Raw genomic sequence first — 20,576 nt, forward strand, 5'->3', positions numbered from 1 at the left:
CATGAGAGATGCAGAGAGAGAGAACGAAAGAGAGGCAGAGGGGGAAGAAGGCTCCATGCAGGGAGCCCGAACTGGGACTTGATCCCAGGTCTCCAGGATCACACCCCAGACTGAAGGCGGCCCTAAACCGCTGAGCCACCGGGGCTGCCCCCATCAGCCCCTTTAAAGCAGAGTTTTCTTCAGCTGGTCACAGAAGAAGAAGAAGGTAAAAATTAGAACCACAAGAAGGATTTAACAAGCTGTCGCTGAATTAAAGATGCAGGAGGCCACATGTCAAAGAGTGCAGGCAGCGTCTAGGAGCTATGAGTGGACCCTGGCTGACAGCAGGGAAACGTGGACTTCAGCCTCACAGCTGCAAGGAACTAAATTCTTCCAACAAGAAGAATGATCCTGAAACAGATTTTCCCCCAGAACCCCCAGACAAGAGCTCAGTCCATCTGACATCTTGATTTCAGACTGTGATACTGAGCATTGAACCCAGCTACACCATGCAGGATGAACATCTGACCTTTACAACTGCGAGATAATACATGAGGGCTATGAGGCATTTGTTACATAGCAATAGAATACTAATGTGTCTACCTTCAAAGCCCACTTCTAGTCCTTTCTATATGACTCCCTGGCATAAACTATTTATACAAATCTTTCTTCCTTCATAACACTTTTCACAATTGCCCTTTTATCACATGACCAATTATACATTTCTCTCCTGTCTATTATAGAGACTGCTAGATGTCCCCAATATTTGTTCTGTTCTTTCTCCACAGGAATAGAACCCCAGATTTATAGCTGAGCATTTAGCCACACTATTCCAAACTGACTCATCTCTGAAACAGGAATAATAATCTTTTTGGTCCTTTTTTAATACAAAGGGCTTAGCTCATAGTCAGCACAAGAAAAGCATTAACCAAGGTCAATTCACAGCCAGCACTGGACTAAGAACCATCATGAAACTGAGTCACAGAAAATGTAATGAAGACCATGTGGTCATGTACCAACCAAGAAGAGATCACCATGGGTCTAAGGATACTAAAGAGTTTATGGGACAGTGGAACTAAATCTGGTTTCAAAGGAAGAATATTTGGGTAAGCAGTCAAGAGGCAAATATTCTAGAATAAGGCCTGGAGGTGGAAGCATGTTCTGGGACAGTGGTTAAAGTATAATAGTCTACCCTTACTCATGGAGAATACATTCCAAGACTCCCAGTGGATGCCTGAAACTGCAGATAGTATCGAACTCTACCTATTTACACTGTTTTTTCCTACACATACATACCTATGATAAGATTTAGTTTATAAATTAGGCACAGTAAGAGATTAACAATAATAACTAACAATAAAATAGAACAATTAGGGGATCCCTGGCTCAGCAGTTTGGTGCCTGCCTTTGGCCCAGGGCATGATCCTGGAGTCCCAGGATCGAGTCCCGCATCGGGCTTCGTGCATGGAGCCTGCTTCTCCCTCTGCCTGTGCCTCTGCCTCTCTCTCTCTCTCTCTCTACCATGAATAAATAAATAAAATCTTTAAAAATTCTTTAAAAATAGAACAATTATAACAACATACTGCAATAAAAGTTTGTAAATGTGGTCTTTCTCTCAAAACATCTTACTGTACAATATTCGCCTTTCCTCTTGTGATGCTGGTTGATGATCAGATGCCTAGGTGATGGGTCAAACGAGGTGAATGACAGGCACTGTGATGAAGCGCAGGGGACTCTCAAACTTCTGCCATTTTCAAGGAAGACCAGCTGCTTCAGGGCCACAGGTGATTATGGATAACCGAAACCCTGAAAGTGAGACTTTGGATGATAGGGATGACTGTCATCGGATGAAAGTGAATGTTCACACAGCTCAAAGGTAGGATCAAAAAGGTAAATTTCCACAAGACTATGACTTACAGAGGTTAAGGACTGTATGACTTTTTCTCGTGGTTGCAGCCAGCTTAGCATCGCTCTGCTGTATAATTAGCCTCAGGCCACTAATGATAGGGAACCTTGTAAGATAAGTAAAAATTTAGCATTTCTCAGTTAAAAATAATTGAGGAATAGTTTTTGATGGTGGGAATTATTTTACACAGTGCCCCGTGGCATGGGAAATTTCAGATTGTTCTCAGTCCACAGCAGTTTTCTGAGATAGGTGGAAAACAAGAAGCACAGCTCTCTTTTATTACACAGACTGGGAAATTGAGACACAGTAGCAACTGTCAGTACAAATACAGTTTGTGGAAATTTGAATCAAGGAAGGAGGTGAACATAAAATCTGAGTCTTCTGTATATGGTTGTATTTATTTGTTTAGTTTCTGTTCTCTCTTCCTGATTCGTTTTTGGACTGCTCTACCTAAATCGTGTGCCTAAGGATTGGCTTTAGCTTCTCAATACTTTCTAGTAGACTTCCCACCCACATGAGTAAATCTATAACTTACACACAAACACAAACACACACACGCTGCATCCCTCAGGTCGCACAGATGTACCATCTCTGCTCAGACCATCTCATCATCCTCTTCCCCACACTGTCCCCACATCAGAACCACACAACAGCTTAATTAGTACTTCTTCCTTTTCTTCCCTAAATGCTACATGAACACTAAATCCCGCCCTCCACCCCCACCCAAAACCACAACCACTTCCTCCATCACTTTGAAGACAACATGGAGGGCACCCCGGGTGGCTCAACAGTTTAGTGCCACCTTCGACCCAGGGCGTGATCCTGGAGACCTGGGATCGAGTCCCACGTCAGGCTCCCTGCTTGGATCCTGCTTCTCCCTCTGCGTGTCTTTGACTCTCTCTCTCTCTCTCTCTCTCTCTCTGTGTCTCTCATGAATAATGAATAAAGAAAAAAAGGAAAAGAACGTGGATTTTCTCTTCTTTTCTTTTTTACCACCTATTTCATTGAGGTGTGATTAACAAAACTTAATATACACATATACACACATATATAAGTGTATGACATAAGATTTTGATACAATATACACTGTGAAATGATTACCACAATCAAGCTATTTCACACAATCATCATCTCATGTAGTTACATTTTTCCTGTGTGTGAGAATACTTAAGATCTACTTTCTTAGAAAATGTCAAGTATACAATAAATTATTACTAACTATAGTCACCAGGCTGTGACTGGCCTCTAGAACTTATTCATCTTATAACCTAGAGTTTGTACCCTTTGACAAACATCTCCCCATTTCTCTCACTTCCCCCACACACACCCTGGCATTCAGTCTTATTTCTTTTCTTTTTCTTTTTGTTTAAGTTTTAAAATTTGAGTGTAGTTGACACACAATGTCACATTCGTTTCAGGTATACAACACAGTGACTCACAAGTTTATACATTATGCTATGCTCACCGCAAGTATAGCTACCATCTGCCACCATACCACATCATTACAATATCAATGACTATATTCCTTATACGTTCCTTTTATTCCCACACCCCTTCTACTGTTTCTGAGTTCAACTTATTTAGATTCTACATATCGTGTAGTATTTTATCTTTGTGTAGTGTTTTATCCTTATCTTTCATTCAGCATCATGTTCTCTAAGTTCATCCATGTTGTCACAAATGAAAGAATTTATTTCTTTGTTAAAGGTGAATAATATTCCACTATATACGTATACCACGTTTTCTTTTCTCTTTGACAAGCACTTAAATTGTTCCGTGTTTTGACTATTGTGAATAATGCTGCAATGAACGTGAGAGTACAGACATCTCTTCAAGAACTACATTTTATTTCTTTTATATAAATACCCAGAAGTGGGATTGCATTTTCTAAAGAAGACATCCAAGCGGCCAACAAGTATATAAAAATGTGCTCAACACACTAAAAATCAGGGAAATGCAAATCAAAACCACATTGAGATATCACTTGACATCTGTTAGGATGGCTATTATCAAAAAGTCAAAAAATAGTAAGTGTTGGAGAGGATGTGGAGAAAAGTGAATCCTTATTCACTATTGGGAATGTAAACTGGTACAGGCATTATGGAAAACAGAAGTGAGGTTCCTCAAAAATAGAACTACCTTATGATCCTGCTCTTCTCCCTTTTGACCAGTTTTTTAAAAATTCAATGTGGATTTAAATCACTTTCAGCTTCACACTTTTTCCATGTTCTCATTTTTTTATTGCACCTTAACCTTCTGCATTGTGTGAGAAAGCTACAAAGAAGGCTATTAAAAATTATGTAAAATTTCAACTCCCAGAGATAACTACTAATAACATTTTAATATATTCCCTTTCAGCCTTTTTTCTGCTCATATATATTTTTATGTGTGTGTTCATTTTTTTCTCATACAAATTTTTACTGAGATAATTTACACACCATAAAATTCACCCTTTTAAAGTATAATGTTCAACTTTTATTCCTGCTATTTTCACCTCAACATTATTATATCAAGAACATATGCGCATGACATTGAATATTCTTCAAAACTTGATATTTGTGGTTAGCTTATAGCCATATTACATTTAAAGTGTGCAAGAATCATAGTTCATTTAAAAATCTTCTTGGTTGGGATCCCTGGGTGGCGCAGTGGTTTAGCACCTGCCTTTGGCCCAGGGCGCCATCCTGGAGACCTGGGATCGAATCCCACATCGGGCTCCCAGTGCATGGAGCCTGCTTCTCCCTCGGCCTGAGTCTCTGCCTCTCTCTCTCTGTGTGTGTGTGTGACTATCATAAATTAAAAAAAAAAAAATCTTCTTGGTGGACATTTAGGTTGCCTCCAACTTTTCATTATTGTAAATAATGCTTGGAAAGATAGCCTTGAGTTTTTATTTTTATAGGCATTGAATTATCATTTTAATACATTTATTATTTATGAGAGGGATAAACACCATTGGCTGCCTCCCCAATAGGCATCTCTCTCTCCCTCATCCTTAGCTTATAGAATCTCACAGTTTGGAGAGGTATATTAATTATCTATTGTTGTCTATATATTACACCAAAATAATAATCCTTTGCTCTCTCTCACATTTTCTGTACCTTAAGAATTTGAAAGTGGCTTGGCTGGGAGGTTCTAGCTCAGAGTCTCTCTGGTTGCAGCCAGCAGGAGTCATCTCCAAAGCTCCTTCAGTCACAAGTCACAAGTTAGATACCTGGACTGGAAAGTTGAGGAGAGCTGGAGGCCTAAATGGTAGAGCCTTTCAAGAATCTCTTTCCATTTGTACATAGTCCCCCCTCACCATTATCTCACAAGCATGCCAACTGCAGGGTAGCCAGACTTCTTATACAGGACTCAGTACTATAAAAGCACATCTCTCAAGAGATCAAGAGGTAGGCAGAAGCTGTATCACCTTTTTAACCTAGTCTTGCAAGTCACAAATAGCATTTCTCACCTGAGTCATGCACAGGCCTAGCCAGATTTCAGCAAGGGAACATAGAGAAATATCAATGTAATATTTAAGGAGAACATTTGGGAAATCTAACCTGCCAGAAGAGGTAAACATGCTCAGAAAAGGTGGAACTCTACCCAAACCTAAGGGGTGAACCATGCTTTGTCTGAACCAAGTATGCCAATCCCACTCTTTGTTATTAGTGCAAAAGACACTGCTAGCTGCCCACTCAAAATTTATTTTCCCTTCCTCCTGTCAGAACCCAGCTAAACACACTAATTTACCCTGGCTCTTGCAGCTGGGACAGCCAAGTGATAAAATCTGCCTTAATGAAACTAAGATAAGAGATCCAGGAAACCTTTTCATTTTCCTGTTGTAAGTCCTTGCTCCTTTCTCATGCATAAGAATACAGTTCCAGGGATAGTGCTTGAAGGCATGGGCCAATCAATACTGTCTATCTACTTGCTCATAGTGATTGGTTCAGGAATGAGCATTTGGTCCAATTTCGTCCAATATGAAAAAGAGTGACTCCCAGGGAGAGGAGCTCCCAAAGACAAGCTTTCTTTTTCCCTCAAAGCATAACGTGAAAATAGGAAGCATCTGCAATCATTTTGCTTTCATGAGGGGAAAGTTTGAAGCTCTGAAGAATACCATAGAAGCTTGAATTTGAAGGCAACAGCAAGAAGTGAGAGCGAGAGACAGAGAGAGAAATATGTCTGCAGTGAAATTTTTATTCTGGACTCAATCCTCACCTAAAGCCAGACTGACCTCAGGATTTCTCAGTTACCGATAGTATTAGTCAGGGCTTTCTTGAGAAACAGAGCCAATAGGAACCAAAGAGACTTATTATAAAGAATTGGCTCATGCCATTACAGAAGAGGACAAGTCCCAAGAGCTGCAGGGTGACTGGCAATCTGGAGACCCAGGAGAGCAATGTTTTAGTTCTAGTCTAAGTGTGAAGGCCTGAGAACCAGGAGAGGTGATGGTGTAATTCCTGTCAAAGGCCAACAGGCTCAAGACCCAGAAAAACCCATGTTTCACTTTCAGTCTGGAGCCAGGAAACAAGCTAATGTCCCAGTTGGAAGATAGTCAGGAAATAATGAATTCTCTCTTACTTGGAGGAGGATTACCCTTTTTGTTTCATTCAGGCCTTCAGTTGTTTGGAAAAAATCCACTCATGTTAGAGAAGGCAATCTGCTTTACTCAGTCTACCAATTTTTTTTTTTTAAGATTTTTATTTTTCTTGTAGTCTCTACACCCAACGTGGGGCTTGAACTCATGACCCCACAATCAAGAGTTGCATGCTCCACAGACTGAGCCAGCCAGGCACCCTCAGTCTACCAATTTAAATATTAATCTCATCCAGAAACACTCATCACAGAAAACACCCAGAATAATGTTTGATCAAATATCGGGGCACCCCATGGCACAGGCTAGCTGACACAAAACTCAGCACATTGAGCAAATTAATTCCTCTTGTGGTTTAAGCCAGTTTGATTTGGATTTTCTTTCACTTGCAACCAAAAAAGACTAAATTGATAGCCTTGATACTAAACTGATACAAGGAACCTACTGTGTGCTAGACTGTGCCAGGTGCACCAAACCGGTGAATAAGACAGAGCTTCCAGTCTAGCAGCATGTGTAGGAAGACTATTGCTTTTTTTTCTTTTCTTTTTTTTTTAATTTCCTTAAGTAATCTCTACCTCCAATGTAGGGCTCAAATTCACAACCCTGAGATCAAGAGTTGCACCTTCCATTGACTGGCCCAAACAGGGGTCCCAAGACCATCGCTGCTGCTTCTTCTTCTTCTTTTTTTTTTTTTTTTAATGATATTGAAGTTTAACATTCAGATGACCCACAAGTTGGTTGACATCTTGACTGCAACCTCATGAGAGACCCCAACCCAGAGCCACCCTGATAAGCTGCTCTTAAGTCCTTGATCCACAGACATTTATGTGAGATAATAATCATTTTTGTTGTATTAAGATTTCAGGTAATGTTTTATCTAAGAATGGATATGTAATATACCCCTTCCCCAGACATATTCACTAATCTGACTCCTATCATCATCATAGGTTAGCTTTGTCTGTTCTTGAAATTTATATAAATGAATCCATACTATATGTACTCTTTTGTTCTTGGTTTCTTCCACTCACCATTTATCTGTGAGAATCATCATATGCTTACATCTAGCATAGTCTGTTTTTTTGTTATTGTTGTGTAAATATACCAAAATGTATCCTTTCTACTGCTGGTGGACATTTGTTTTCCTTTTTCACATTTTGACATGTAAATAAAACTTCTATGAACATTCATAGAAGTCTTTTGGTTGGATACATATATACTCATTTTTCTTAGAAGCCATTATTAAAATGTAATATTCCTTGCTTCTAACTTTCCCATATTACTGCCCACTCTGATATTTTATTTGTTAGCGTGTCCTGCCATTCTTTTGAAAATGACTTAAAACTCAATCTCCCCTTTTAAACATTTCCAAACAGCCTTTAATTTGCAAATTTTAACTACGTATAATGGCAAAGGAATAACCAGAGGACACTGTACTGTTTTCTTAGCTGTGTGGAGAATCAGTTCTAGCTCCCTCATTCCCATGGGTTTTTAAAATCTATCAAATGGAACTTCCCATCCTAGATTTTTATGTACATAGAACTTCTTTCAGCAATGTTTTTGCAGATCCCAGAATTATGCTAGTGAGTAAAACTACTACATAACAAACAAAACAAAAACTACTACATAACAAAAACAGCTCATTTTTGCATATGCCAGCAGTTCTCAAATGTTTTCATCTCAGGACCTCTATACACTTCTAAAAATTATCGAGGTCCCCAAAGATCTTTTGTTTATGTGATTATATTTATCAGTCTTTACTGCTTTAGGGGCCCCTGGGTGGCTCAGTCAGTTAAGTGTCTGCCCTCAGCTCAGGTCATGATACCAAGGTCCTGGATTGAGCCCCACATTGGGCTCCCTGCAGTGGGGAGCCTGCTTCTCCCTCTCCCTCTGCCTGACGCTCCTCTTGCTTGGGCTCTCTCTCTCTCTGTCAAATAAATAAATAAAATCTTAAATATATATTTATATTTATATGTATATGTATATTTACTGCTTTAAAGTAATTGATGAGGAGTGCCTGAGTGGCTCAGTCAGTTAAGCAGCTGCCTTTGGCCCAGGTCATGATCCCAGGGTCCTGGGATCTAGCCCTGCATGGGGCTCCCTGCTTGATGGGCAGCCTGTTTCTCCCTTTCCACTGCTTGTGCTTTCTCTCTCTCTCTCTCTCTCTCAAATAAGTAAATAAAATCTTTTTAAAAAATTGATGAATATGTATTAATTCATTTTTAAAAATAATGATAAATCCATCATGCGTTAACATAAATAACATATTTTTGTGAAAAATAATGTGGACCCCCCGAAAATGTTTCAGAGACTCAAAGCAGTGCCTGGACTACACTTTGAGAACCACTGGTCCGCGCAATGAGTTCTTTGCCCCTATTGTATCATTTTGTAGCAATCATCTTTTATTTTGACTTTCCAGTGTCACATCTTTATTTGGTGACAAAACCCTTCATTCCAAAAGAGAATCTATTCAAGATGGTTCAGATGAATCTGACCACATCCCTTTTCTCATTCAGTGATAAGTATGTGTGATCCATGATTGGCTAGAGGTTCTTGGGAACTCTCATGCTGAGCTATTAGAAAATTATTTCTCTCTCAATCTCTCTCTGCCTCTGTCTCTCTCTCCTGTCTTCCCTCTCTACCCCCCAGGTTGCAAATCATGGCCTAATAACAGCTGTCTTCCCCATTAAGTAGAGAGCCTTCTAAGAGATGGAAAGATTCCATCCCTGACAACATAATTTGAATTATTGGAGCAAGCAAGCCAGGATTGCAAAATGTCTCCTCCCTTTTCTCAGTTGTGTTAGCCAGTTTGCTTAAGTTAGGTCTTTGTCACTGGCAAGTGAAGAAACACTGGTTAATACACATTGATAACATTTGTACATCACTTAAAATCTTCAACATTTAAAAGCAACATGAACATTTCAGGTGTTGTGGTAAGGCAACAGGCAAATTGTTTAGGGGCACGAAGTCTCCCAGACATTTAGGTCAGTAGTTCTAAATATTGGTTGCACCTCAGCAACAACCAAGGGAGATTTTTCAAAATAGAAACTTTAAACCCTGCCCAGTTGGTCTGTGCTAAAGCTAAAGAATATGTATCATTAGTAAGATCCCTTGGTGATTCTGACAAAATCAGACTGAGCTCTAGCATTTGAAAACACTAATCTAGGAAGCTGTTCACTCTATAAGAACAATATTTACTACAGTGTGAATTTCTATTTTCTTCTTTATAGGAGAAAACTTCTTTGGCTGGTACAAGAACGCCATGATTTTCAGAAATTCATTTAAGAGAAATTTTGAAATTTACAAATTTAGTGAAATGTTCATCTGAGGTATAGCACCCATGTACTCCTATCGCCTCTCAGTCAAGATCATTTAGAAGTTCCTCATAGATTTTGAATACTAACCCTCTGTCTGATAAAACATTTGCAAAAATCTTCTTCCATTCTGTAGGTTGTATTTTAGTTTGATCAATTGTTTCCTTTGCTGTGCAAAAGCTTTTTATCTTGATGAAGTCCCAATAGTTCATTTTTGCCTTTGTTTCCCTTGCCTTTGGAGACATGTCTAGCCAGAAGTTGTTGCAGCTGAGGTCAAAGAGGTTGCTGTCTGTGTTCTCTTTCAGGATTTTGATGGATTCCTGTCTCACATTTAGGTCTTCCATCCATTTGAGTTTACTTTTGTGTATGGTGTAAGAAAATGGTCCAGTTTCATTCTTCTGAATATAGCTGTTCAATTTTTGTAACACCATTTGTTGAAGAGACTGTCTTTTTCTTTTCTTTTTTTTTAAAGATATTTATTTATTTATTTATTTATTTATTTATTTATTTATTTATTCATGAGAGACACAGAGAGAAAGAGAGAGGCAAAGACACAGGCAGAGGATGAAGCCGGCTCCATGCAGGGAGCCTGACGTGGGACTCAATCCTGGGACTCCAGGATCACGCCCTGGGCCGAAGGCAGGCGCTAATCCACTGAGCCACCCAGGGATCCCCTGAGACTGTCTTTTGTCCAGTGGATATCCCTTCCTGTTTTGTCGAAGATTAGTTAACCATAGAGTTGAGGGTCCATTTTTAGGTTCTCTATTCTGTTCCATGGATCTATGTGTCTGTTCTTGTGTCAGTACCATGCTGTTTTGATGGTTACAGCTTCATAATATAGCTATAAAGAACTTATCAAACTCAACATTCAAAGAACAAATAATCCAGTCAAGAAGTGGTCAGAAGACATGAACAGACATTTCTTCAAAGACATACAAATGTGGCCAACAGACACATGAAAAAATGTTCCATATCACCCAGCCTCAGGGAAATACAAACGAAAACCGCAGTGAGATACCACCTCACCAGTCAGATATAGCTAAAATTACCAAGTTAGGAAACGACAGATGTTGGTAAGGATGTAGAGAAAGGAGAACCCTCTTACACTGTTGGTGAGAATGCTAGCTGGTGCAGTCACTCTGGAAAACACTATGGAGAAAAAAAAAAAAAAACACTATGGAGGTTCCTCAAAAAGTTGAAAATAGAGCTACCTATGACCCAGCAATTGCACTACTGGGTTTTTACCTCAAAGATACAAATGTAGTGATCCGAAGGGGCACATGCACCCCAATATTTATGGCAACAATGTCCACAATAGGCAAACTATGGAAAGAGTCCAGATTCCATCAACAGATGAATGGATAAAGAAGATGTGATATATGTATCACCTCTTTATATATGTATAAATATATAAATATATGTAAATATAAAACATATATATTATATAATGGAATACTACTCAGCCATTAAAAAAACGAAATCTTGCCATTTGCAACAACATGATGGAACTAGAGCCTATTATGCTAAGTGATATAAATCACCCAGAGAAAGACAATTATCATATGATCTCACGCATATGTAGAATTTAAGAAACAAAACAGAGGATCATAGAGGAAGAGAAGAAAACATAAAACAAGATGAAATCAGAGAGGGAGACAAACCATAAAAGACTCTTAATCATAGGAAACAAACTGAGGGTTGCTGGAGGAGGGGGATGGGATAACTGGACGATAGGCATTTAGGAGGGCATGTGATGTAATGAGGGCTAGATGGATATAAGACTGATGAATCACTGACCTCTACCTCTGAAACCGATAATACAGTATATGTTAATTAATTGAATTTAAATACAATTTTTTTGAAATTAAAAAAAAAAAGAATGCTTTAGCTGCGAATAGCAGACTGGATTAAATGAATAGGAAGTTAATTTCCAAATTTGACCATGACAGAGTAACAGGGACCAGATTTACCCTCTTGCCTAAAAACTATATATATATAAAAAAAAACAAAATATTTGAAACAATCATTTTCAAACATTGGACAATAGGCAGTGCATGGTATTGATCCCTGAAAGAAGGGAAATGAGGGGTGCAAGCTTTACAATTGCCCTGGCTCAATGCAGGGAAGGAGAACCCAGAGTCCCCAGTACCCCTGAGTAGAGGAGGTTTTGCATGGAGTACAGGCAGGTCAAGGTGAGTCAAAACTTCAACAAAAAAGCCATATTTTGCAAATAGAAGAATACCCCACAGAATCCAAGGGTAAAATGTGCAGCCAAGTCTCAAGAGACCTGACAAAAGGGATCAGGGATTGGTCAAGTACAATAGCAGCTATCTTTTATTTCTGTGTCTTCTTCAGGGGCCACTTGTTTTCCTGGGCACCTGCTTCATTCTCCTCCCTCTGTAGTCTGAATTTCTTTACTTTTTCATCCACAGTCTGGAAAATGACTGTCCAAACTCTCTTTGTTCTCCCTCCATTTTCTGTTACATGCATTTCCCCTCATTCCTTGCATATTCAATAGCGTCTTGATTTGCTTTTCAGAGGACCAGAACTAACAAATTAGCATCAGTACATTCTGATTTATTCAGTCTTAAAAACAATCATGTGGGGGTGTCTGAGTTAAGCGTCTGACTTCAGCTCAGGTCATGATCTCAGTGTCCTGGGATCAAGCTCAGTATCCCAGCTCAGCGAGGAGTCTGCTTGTACCTCTGCCCTTTCCCCTGCTCATGCTCTCTCTCTCAAATAAATAAATGAAATCTTTAAAAAAATAAAATAAAGTAACTATCATGTGAAATATGGCTATCATTATGAACAGTCAATCCTCCAAATGAGATGAAGTTCATACCTGTGATCCCTTCTGCAGTCCTTTCCCTCATAAAAAAAAAAAAAAAAAAAAAAAAAGACAAAAGACAAAAGACAAAAGACAAAAAAAAAAAAACCAGCAGGTGGGGCAGCCCGGGTGATTCAGCGTTTTAGCGCCGCCCTCCGCCCAGGGCGTGATCCTGGGGACGGGATCAAATCCCATGTCTGGCTTCCTGCATGGAGCCTGCTTCCCCCTCTGCCTGTGTCTCTGCTTCTCTCTCTCTCTCTCTCTCTCTCTCTCTCTCTCTCATGAATAAGTAAATAAATAAAATCTTTAAAAAAAAAAAGCAGGAAAAACATCTTACACTACTCTCCAAGAATGCGTAATAATTATAGGTATAGGGCAGCCTAAATTAATAGAATGAGACCTTCATCTTCAAGGTAGCCTAAATTCATAGAATGGGACCTTCATCTTCAAGGTCACTAAAGAAACACCTAATTTACGTGATCAAATATGTAATTTCTTGTTTGAAAAAAATCACTGTATTTTAGTTTGTTTACTTTATTCAGTTTTTCCTCCTAAGAGCAAAGGATGAATATATTGTATTTACTTGCATAATTAAAGTCATAGCTTTTCCAGAAGAGAGGGCAGTCAACTTTCAATACATATCCAAATCTTCACTTATTAGCAAGAAGGGCTAATATAACTTTTAAGTTATATTATAACTTTTAAGTAATAGTTTTTATTTGGCTTTAAAAATGTCAAGTTCCAGTTTCTGTCATGGCAATCCATTGCAAATGGATTCGTTTCATTTAGTTCTAAAAACAATAATGTTTTACATTCATCTACATTTTACAGAAGAGGAAACTACATGTCAGAGAAATTAGGAAATTTACCCAAGGTTGCTTCACTGAGTCTTGGAGACAGAAATTAAACCGACTTCCTTCCAGCACATAATTTTGTTCTTTTTGTTGCTTTTTGAGATGCCACTGAAAATCTAGTTGCTAAACTCTTTGTTAATAATGATATATGGATTTTTAAGCAAACTTGCTTGTCCTTTCTGTTATTTTTTTTCTTGAGAGAGAGAGAGAAAGAGCTCAGGGGGGAGGTGAAGAGAGAGAATCTCAAGCAGCCTCCGAGCATGGAGCCCCACATGGGGCTCAATCTCATGACCCTGAGATCATGATCTGAACCAAAGTCAAGACACTTAACCAACAGAGGCACTCAGGTGTCCCTGTCCCTTTTGCTATTTAAGAAAGTGTGAACTGTGAACTGCTTTGTCAAAAAGTTGAATATACATAGATATTTGCTATATGTTGCTCAAGTTTCTGACACATGGGTGGGGAAAAAGGCTTTCCTTTTCTCTTCCCCTTTCTTTTCACTGGGGCTGAGCTTTCCACTGGTATCTAGTAAGAGTAGAATTTGGTATGTCCAGGGTTAGGCAAACAAATAAATATAGATTTCTCACTATCGGAGAAAAGTGTTACAACTATGGCAAGTGGCTCAAGTGGTTGAGTGTCTGCCTTTGGCTCAGGGCATGATCCCAGGGTACTGGGATCGAGTCCCACTTCGGGCTTCCCATGGGGAACGTGCTTCTCCCTCTGTCTATGTCTCTGTCTCTCTCTGTGTCTTAATCTCTATGTCTCTCACAAATAAAGAAATAAAATCTTAAAAAAAAAGAATTGGAGATATCAGTATTATGACCTGATTAGACAGACAGACAAATGTAACTGTGTATATGTGTGTGTTTCTGTTCACTAAGAAAGTCTAGAAGCAAGGACATTCTGATAACAATGAGCATGTTTAGATCTTGGTTTCTAGATAACATTATCCACTAAAAGGAACCAGTTCTCCTTGCTAAAATGGCCGACTCTAGGAGAAGTATAAGATATATGTATTTAGAACATTTTATGACACTAGAAAGTAAAAAAAAAGTTTGAAAAGTGATAGAGACATGTCCCTAAGACATAGCAATCAGCTTGAGGGGGCTCCCACTGGTCAAGTCTGGGACAAAATGAGTATCAAAATAAATAATGACAATAACAGATTGTAATCCTATGAGTAAAAGAGAAATCCTGAGCCCCTACTGTCAGTAATAGGAGAGTAAGGAAAGTTCTATCCTACTTAATAAATCTAGAGAGAATGATAAGTCTAGAAAATTCTCATCTCATAATCATCAGAATAATAATTTATTCAGGTTAGAATCATTAATCAATGCTAAAACTGGTGAAAATTTGATAAGAAACAAGACATTCAAATGATCTCAAAGATCTTTGCTACAAATTAATCATTAATTATGTTACAATAGAGAACCTATCAGACAATATCTTAGCTAAGTAATTAAAGTTGATATCACCATTAATGGAACAAATTGATACCACGTACCTCCTCATATGATTCCCAGAGACTAGCACAGCATTACTTCTGTGAGATTCCTATCGAAATGCCTAAATTATAAAGAAACAGCAGACAAGTTCCCATAATTGAGAAACATTCTCAAAAGTAATTGGTTTGGACTCTCCAAAACTATCAAGATCATGAAAGATAACTAAGAAACTGAGAAACTTCCAGATTGAAGAACACTAAAGAAACACAACCACTAAATGCAACATGTGATTCTAAAATCAAATCCTGGAATGAATGAATGAATGAATGAATGAATGAATATAAATAAATAAAATCAAACCCTGGACCCATAAGGGACATTACTGAGACCATGGGTAAGATTTGTATGGGGTATATAGATTAGATGATATTACTGGATCAATTTAATTTCCCGATTTTGATTGTTGTACTGAATCCTTTCACTCAAGAAATACAAACTGAAATATTAAAGGGTAATGGGGCATTGTGCCTACAACTTATTCTCAAACGATTAAGAAATAATAGTAAGTGGGGGCAGCCCAGGTGGCTCAGCAGTTTAGTGCTGCCTTCAGCCCAGGGCATGATCCTGGAGATTGGGGATCAAGTCCCACATCGGGCTCCCTGCATGGAGCCTGCTTCTCCCTCTGCCTGTGTCTCTGCCTCTCTCTCTCTGTGTGTGTCTCTCATGAATAAATAAATAAAATCTTAAAAAAAAAAAAAAAAAGAATAGTAAGTGGAGGATCAAGATGGGGGGTTTATGGAAATTCTGTGTACTATTTTGCCACCTTTTTGGTAAATTTGAAATTATTTATAAATAAAAGGTTTTTGAAATGAAAAACTATGGCAGTTTCTTCCCCCCAAAGAGCTCTAAGAACAGCAAACACTTGTGGGATTAAAAGACTGGAGGAATACAAAACAAAAATTTTCATTTCAATCATTCATGGCTATGTAATAAAAACACTCCAAAATTCAGTGGCTTTATTGTATTCTCTGTCATGATTCTGTGGATTGATCAGCCTCAGTTGGGAGTTCTCCTCCATGTGAAGTCAGATGAAGCCCCTGTCATTTGGGCCTCCACTAGGCTGGATCATCCAAGATGGCACACTCCCATGTCTGGAACTTCGCTGAGGGTGGTTAGAAGGAGGGAGAGGGCATATATGGGCTGCTGGGAAAGCTGGGCCTCCTTCTCCATGCAGTCTCAAGGTCTCTCCTTTTCTACCTGGCCTCCCCGCGTCACTTCTCCATGTGATGTCTTTGGGGCCATCCGATTGGGCAGAGGCCAGCAGCGGGTGGTAACAGAATTCACCGGAGGCAGAACAAACGAGATGGAAGTTTATCGAATACACTGTAAGGGGAACAGCAGGCAGAAGGAGCAAAGGAGAGACTGCCAGGAGACTGGTTGGAGGGTGCTGCAGTTAAGAGGGAAGGTGAGGAGGGATAAGAACTAAGCAATTTTCTTTTTTTTGATACCTGTGTCCAGGTGTAAGTAACCCATTGGTCAGCTTGGGTTTATGGATATTTTGAGGTGGGTCACCTAATGGGCCTGTTTATATTCAGCTGGGGGGATCACTCTGGGCCCTTCTACTGCACTCAGGTTTCCATTGTTTAAGTTGGTTGCCTAAAAGTGGCCTCTACAATCTCTCCTGCAGTAAAGCCAGACTTTCTACATGGCACTTTAGGACTCTCTTCAAAAGTGTAAAAACAGGGCCGCCTGAGTGGCTCAGTGGTTGGGTGTCTGCCCTCAGGTCGTGATCCTGGGGTCCTGAGATCTGTCCCCTTGGGGCTTCCTGGAGGAGCCTGCTTCTCCCTCTGCATATGGCCCTGCCTCTCTCTGTGTCTCGAATGAATGAATGAATGAATGAATGAATGAATGAATGAATGAATGAATTTTTAAAAATGTAAAAACAGGGATCCCTGGGTGGCGCAGCGGTTTGGCGCCTGCCTTTGGCCCAGGGCGCGATCCTGGAGACCCGGGATCGGGTCCCACGTCGGGCTCCCGGTGCATGGAGCCTGCTTCTCCCTCTGCCTGTGTCTCTGCCTCTCTCTCTCACTGTGTGCCTATCATAAATAAATAAATAAATAAATAAATAATTTAAAAAAAAAAAAAAAAAAAAAAAGCTTATATCTTTAAAAAAAATAAAAAATAAAAATAAAAAATAAAAATGTAAAAACAGGGCCCCTGGATGACTCCGTTGGTTAAGCATGGGACTCTTGATCTCAGCTCAGGTCTTGATCTCAGGGTGGTGAGATCAAACCCCCCCAATGCTGGGCTTCCTCTCCCTCTGCCCTTTACCTCCTCACACTGCCTCCTCTGACACACACAGCAGGAGTGCTCTCTCCCCTCTTTCTAAAAAAAAAAAAAAAAGCACAGAAGCAAAAATTGCTGAGTATTCTTAAGGCTTAAGTCTAGAACTGACCTAATGTCATTTTCATTGTATTTTTTTGATTAAACCAAAACAAAACAAAAAGGTAGAGAAATGTTCAAACATAAACAATTGCAAAAAGTGTATGAGCATTCATGCACCCATCATCTAGCTTCAAAATTTTGTATGAAACTTTAAGTCTAATTTAAATTATTAATAATTAAAAAAAAAAGAATGAAGTTAATCCAGATTCTATGTGAGAGGGGACCATACAAAAGCATGAATAACAGGGAGTATACCAGGGGCCATCTTCAGAGCTTAGCTACTGTGCCCTCACAGCTAGTTTACCTGTCTCCCTGCCAGAAATTTGTTATATTTTAAAATCATATTAGAGAAGTCATCTTTAAAATCCAAATATGAACCAATGCAAACTAGATTAAATCTGAGACATGCTTTAGATTCTTGTATAATCTTTCTTTTCTTCCTCTAACCATTTACATAAATTTGTGGTTGTTTCTTGTGGTTTTAAACAGCTGTTTTCTCGTTAAAAGTTTGTCATATCTGAGTAGTAAACTAACTACTTTGATTTATGAAGGTGTTCTTGATTATATTTTTATTTGTTGTTTAGATTTCAAGAATGGGTTGAAATAACCAAATGGATTTTGATAATGATGTTCTTCCACTGTTACGAAGTTTTAGCAGCTTTATTAAGATTTATTATAAATGCTATAAAATTCACACATTTTAAGTATATAGTTCAATGGTTTCTAATATGTTTACAAAGTTATGAAACCATCACCACAATTAATTTTAGAATATTTTCATTATCCCCAATTTTCTCAGTCACTCCCTATTACAACACCCTTAACGCAAGGCCTAGGTACCACTAATCTATATTCTGTCTCTATTGATTCACCTATTCTGGGCAATTCATATAAGTGGAATTATACAATCAGTATGTGGTTCTTTGTGATTCACTTCTTTCAATTAGCATGTTTTTAAGGCTCAATCATATGATAGTACGTATCAGTACCTCACTTTTTTTTGTTACTGATAATATTCCATTGTGTAGATATGCCATATTTTGCTTATTAATCAGCAGCTTGTGGGCATTTGGATTGTTTCCACTTTTTCAGTATTATGAGTAATGCTGCTATGAACATTCAGATACATGTTCTTATGTAGACATAAGTTTTCATTTCTCTTGGGTTGACATCTAAGTCTATGAATATTTAATTATATTTTATAATACATTAATTATATATGTAATAAATTTTATATAATTAATTATATTTAATTACATTTAAATACATTTATACATCTAATTAATTTTGTATCTTTTATAATACATCTGATTCATTGATATTTTTTTGAGAAAGCTAATGGTTATTCTCCAGTTATTAAACTTTATCTTTTTTTTTTTTAAAGATTTTATTTATTTATTCATGAGAGACAGAGAGAAAGAGAGAGAGAGAGAGGCAGAGACACAGGCAGAGGGAGAAGCAGGCTCCATGCAGGGAGCCTCACGCGGGACTCGATCCCAGGACTCCAGGATCATACCCTGGGCTGAAGGTGGCTCTAAACCGCTGAGCCACCCAGGCTGCCCAAACTTTATCTTTCTAATCTACAGTGAACAGTAAATAATAGTTAATTTGAGGGAGGATGATTATAGAAGTTGATGAGAACTTTACTTAAAGGATAAAGGAATTTAGGCACTTAGACATTGAATGCAACTTCATGGTGTAAAATCCTGATTCTAGCTCACTTGCTGTAGCCGGCCTGCATTCTTCATTCTCCCACCACCTTCACCAATCGCAATGGAAGAGGAGTTTGGAATTCATCACTGACAACCGATGTGGCATGCGCATGGCGAGCTTTGCTGGAGATCATGCACCCTGAGCCATGTTCCCATTCATCATCTGTTGATTCTGACACCAGGATCTTATGGGTGGGAATGGGCCAGGAGGACTCCTACATGGGCAATGAGGCCCAGAGCAAGCAGGGCATCCTCACCCTCAAGAATGTCATTGATCACAGCATTGTCACCAGATGGGACAACATGGAGAAGACCTGGCACCACAGCTTCTACAACAAGCTGCACGTGGCCCCCGAGGAGCACCCCATGCTGCTGACCAAGGTCCCCCAGAACCCCAAGGCCAATCATGAGATGATTCAGATCATGGAGAACTTCAACATCTCCAGCCATGTATATGGCCATCCAGGCTGTGCTGTCCCTGTATGGTTCTGGCCACACCACTAGTATTGTCATAGCCTCTGAGGATGGGGTAACCCACACTGTGCCCAACTATGAGGGGCACACCTTGCCCCATACCATCCTGCATCTGAACCTGGCTGGACAAGACCTGACAGGCTACCTCCTGAAGATCCTCACAGAGTATGGCTACAGCTTCACCACCGCAGCCAAGCAGGAAATTGTGTGTGACATCCAGGAGAAGCTCTGCTACATTGCCCTGATTTCGAGCAGGAGATAGCCATCACCTCATTTTCCTCCTTCCTAGGGAAGAGCTACGAGCTGCCAGATAGGCAGGTGATCACCAGTGGCAACAGTGGCTCCACCTATCCCAAGGTTCTCATTCAGCCTTCTTTCCTGGGTATGGTGTCCCTTGATACCTAGGAGACAACCTTCAATTCCATCATGAAGTATGATGTTGGTATCCAGAATGACATCTATGCTAACACAGTCTGTCTGGTGGGAATACCATGTACCCCAGCAATGCAGACAGGATGAAGAAGGAGATCACAGCTCTGACGCCCAGCACAATGAAGAGCGAGATCATCTCTCCTCCTGAACGCAAGTACTCCGTGTAGACCGGGGGCTCCATCCTACCTTCACTGTCCATAATACTTCATCCTGAGGTTGAGAACATGTTTATGGACGAGAAATCCATTCATTTTAGAATCTGCAAGACTGTGAGGTTCTTTTTTTTTTAAAGATTTTATTTATTTATTTGAGAGCGAGAGAACACTAGAGAGACAGAACAGGCATGAATGGAGGAAAAGGTGGGGAGGGAGAAGCAGGCTCCCTGCTGACATGGGGCTCAATCCCAGGATCCCAGGATCATGACCTGAGTAGAAGGCAGACACTTTTTTTTTTTAAGATTTTATTTATTCATGAGAGACACAGAGAGAGAAAGAGAGGCAGAGACACGGGCAGAGGGAGAAGCAGGCTCCATGCAGGGAGTCCAATGTGGGACTCAATCCTGGGTCCCCAGGATCATGCCCTGGACTGAAGGCGGTACTAAACCTCTGAGCCACC

General features: G+C 39.5%; 1 pseudogene; it reads left to right on the forward strand.

Annotated features, from left to right (window-relative positions):
* The first annotated feature begins 16,261 nt into the window (after positions 1 to 16,261).
* On the forward strand, positions 16,262 to 20,128 carry LOC121487012 (annotated as a pseudogene).
* The last annotated feature ends 448 nt before the right edge of the window (positions 20,129 to 20,576 follow it).

The sequence above is a fragment of the Vulpes lagopus genome, chromosome 3 (assembly GCF_018345385.1).
Source record: "Vulpes lagopus strain Blue_001 chromosome 3, ASM1834538v1, whole genome shotgun sequence".
Taxonomy (NCBI): domain Eukaryota; kingdom Metazoa; phylum Chordata; class Mammalia; order Carnivora; family Canidae; genus Vulpes; species Vulpes lagopus.